The sequence below is a fragment of the Rhinolophus ferrumequinum genome, chromosome 11 (genome assembly GCF_004115265.2).
Source record: "Rhinolophus ferrumequinum isolate MPI-CBG mRhiFer1 chromosome 11, mRhiFer1_v1.p, whole genome shotgun sequence".
Taxonomy (NCBI): Eukaryota; Metazoa; Chordata; class Mammalia; order Chiroptera; family Rhinolophidae; genus Rhinolophus; species Rhinolophus ferrumequinum.
The window spans coordinates 73,847,469-73,850,563 of record NC_046294.1 but is presented as its reverse complement, the minus strand read 5'-3'; the positions used below and the strand labels follow the sequence as shown (position 1 = coordinate 73,850,563).

At 33.9% G+C, this 3,095-nt stretch overlaps 1 non-coding gene across 1 annotated transcript; it reads right to left on the bottom strand.

Annotated features, from left to right (window-relative positions):
- Nucleotides 1-2,505: 2,505 nt before the first annotated feature.
- On the bottom strand, nt 2,506-2,612 carry LOC117031401 (U6 spliceosomal RNA). Its single transcript, XR_004424541.1, has one exon. It is a non-coding gene; the product is annotated as a U6 spliceosomal RNA (small nuclear RNA).
- Nucleotides 2,613-3,095: the final 483 nt, after the last annotated feature.

Sequence of the window (3,095 nt, the reverse complement as noted above, 5' to 3'; positions counted from 1 at the left end):
GATGCAACACTAAGTTTTTTGGAAAAATAAGGTAGATCTTATTTGCATGATTTAGCCATGTCTTTTTTGAATACCTACTTTCGTATTCATATTTGTTCTAAGAGATATGTAAATTATATTTATCACACCAAAGAGTTAAAAGTTGATTGAAGATATGACAAACAACCATAAAATAGTGGAGAACAATAACCAAGTATAGAATTTAACATTAAAATAATAAATGTAATAAATATGAGTTATAGAGGCCAGTTATCAAAGCGGGAAGTTTAAGAATTTAAGATTTCAATTACATCCTATAAGATGTACAAATTTTGAGAAGGAGAAGAAAACGTGGAGGGCATCATGGGCACAGCTAGTAATAATCTGCATTGATACAAGGAGGAAAAAATAAAATCTATTATTTGAAATATAAAATGCTAAATACCGATGAATAGAATACTTAATTGTTTGATGTTATTTTTAAAAACTTATGATTCAGATCTGTATTCAAAGAAATGAACACTGCACTGCAAGGAGAAATGTTCAAAAAAAACAAAACAAAACAAAAAGGCCCTTGTGTTATTTATGATTTCTTTTTAAAATTAATATTCATTAATCTATTAATTTCAAGTAACCAAGATTTATTGAGCATCTACTAAAGCCAAGAAACAAGTTATAAAATAAATAAATAAATGTTATTTCTATTTACTGATACATAGACCTCAGAACTGATAGTTTAAAGGTTCTGAGAATAAGTTCAATTTTGTACATATTGACTGTGAATTGTTTCTACACGGTTCAAGTAGAGAAGATGAATACAAAACCAGATAATATATGGCTTGGAATAGAGGTCAAGACTGGAGATGTAGATTTGGAAAATGGCAACTATAAAACAATTACAAAAATTGCAGGAGTATATGAGATTACCCAGAGAATATTAAAGTAACTCAAAATGCTTATAGACCCAGACTTTAATGAAATAAAAAAAGGAATAAAATACAAGCAGGCTTTAAAGTGGATTTGCGTGATACAACAAATGCACCCATGATATCTCAGCAGATGGTCACAATGTCTTGATATTTTCATTGTTTGATTTCATTACCAAGAATATCATAATAGAATAATAATCTGATTAGAAGATGGAGATGAGGGGTAGTTGTACTGTGTTGTATTGTATTGCACTGTACTGTATTGATTTTAGGAGTGAAGCTTGAGGATGTTTCGCTAATGAAAGGAAGCGCATGGAAAGATGTGAGATCTGGAAAGAATATCTTAAGGTGGAGATCACAACTGTCAGAATTAGCCGGGATGTAAGGAATAGAGAAAATTCTTCTATTAAAAAAAAAGGATTTTTTTCAGGAACGGGCTCTTTAATTCACATAAACCTGAGACAGTTTTAAAATTATTGAATCTCTGCTTTCAACTATACTCTTCCAGTTTGGTGGTAATCCCCTTAAAAATTTCAGCTCAGTTCTAAGCCCTCTCTAGTTAATTTGCTATTAAAATTTTAGTTTTGATAACTGATCATTCAAAACCATCTTTCTAATTTCTTATTTAAAGCTTTATTTATTTTTAATTTTATATTGTCTCTCCAACAGAAAGATTCCCGGTAGCTCTATCAGTTTGTAAGTGGGGTACGGTTTACTATGACTAACTTGCCTCTCTTTCCTGAGCTCCAGCCACGGTGCAATATTGAGAAACAGGGGTTGAAGAGAAAAAGACTTCTCATCCTTTGGTTGTAGACCTGTGGTCAAGGTTCAGTTCTCTCCTAGGTTATCCAGAACCTTCTCTAACTCATGCTATTATCAAGTCCACAATTCCATATAGCTTCCATAACTTCCAACACCAGGGCCAAAAGGCAAGCTTGGCATATATCTTTAGATATCTCGAAAACTAGGATATAGAGGGAATCACACTTCTTTATGCCTTCTCTCTATAGGCCTTTTGCTCCTTGTTAAAACATGAAAAGGCAAACCAACACATCCAACGTTTAAATGAATTTTCCATTTGGAAACAAAATGCTAATGTCCTATTTATTCATGATTCCCCATTTTGCACGTGATTTTCTTGTGTTCTTTCTCTTTTTGTTTGGGGAGGAGAAGCAGACTCTTTGCCTCTCCATAGGAAAGGAAGTGAAGGAAGGAGCTTCTTTATAAGACGATTGCACTCCGAAAAGACCCCTATCACTCTTCTCAATTTTCTTATTTTATTAGCTGGGCTTTATAAGGCAACATAGGATGGATTCTCTCACGGCATCTTTCAGGAAGCCCTATGGAAGAAAGTCAGTCCAACAGTTGATGGGTCTCTGAGTTTAGAATGTGGGGTATTTAGGGACTTCTGTTCTTAACTTTGGGCCTTAACACCAATTTTAAGGCAACAGGAAAATTCCATTCATTATTCCTTTTTTTTTTTTTTTTTAATTAAGAAAAGTCACAATTTTGCTATTGAGTGCCTTACATTGTGCTTTGACTCATTGTTTCTTGGGAGCTAGTTAGCAAGGGGTGTGAAGGAGTCTGGGGCACTACACAAAATATGGAACGCTTCACGAATTTGTGTGTCATCCTTGAACAGGGGCCATGCTAATCTTCTCTGTATCGTTCCGATTTTAGTATATATGCTGCCGAAGCGAGCACTATTCCTTTAATATACATAAGGATGAACAAAGATATAGGTTTTGAGAGGGAAAGAAGAAATCAATAGAGCTGGTATGCATCAAATTTTGTTTCTGTGAGAAATAAAAGTCAAGGTTATACTGGGGGTGGAGATACCAGCTAAGAAATAAAAATGTACAACTGTTAGGGAATGGAGAGTGACATATAAAATAATACTGTGCACTTTAAAGATCCATCTGCATTGAGCAGTTTTACTCTTCAATGAATATAATCATTATATTTATATAATTTTCTTAAACAAGGTAGGTTTAGTGGCCAGGATAGATTCAGAGTTGAAGATCCTAAGAATAGATGTGACCAAGGCTGTTGGGATCAAGGGAATTGAAGAAACTTAGAGAGTATGTTTCGGAACATTTAGAACATTCATTCTTACGGGGGTTTGAGGGAGTGAAGAGGAATAGAAATACCTGATAGAGACTTAAGAAGAAAAGAAGAAGAGGAAAG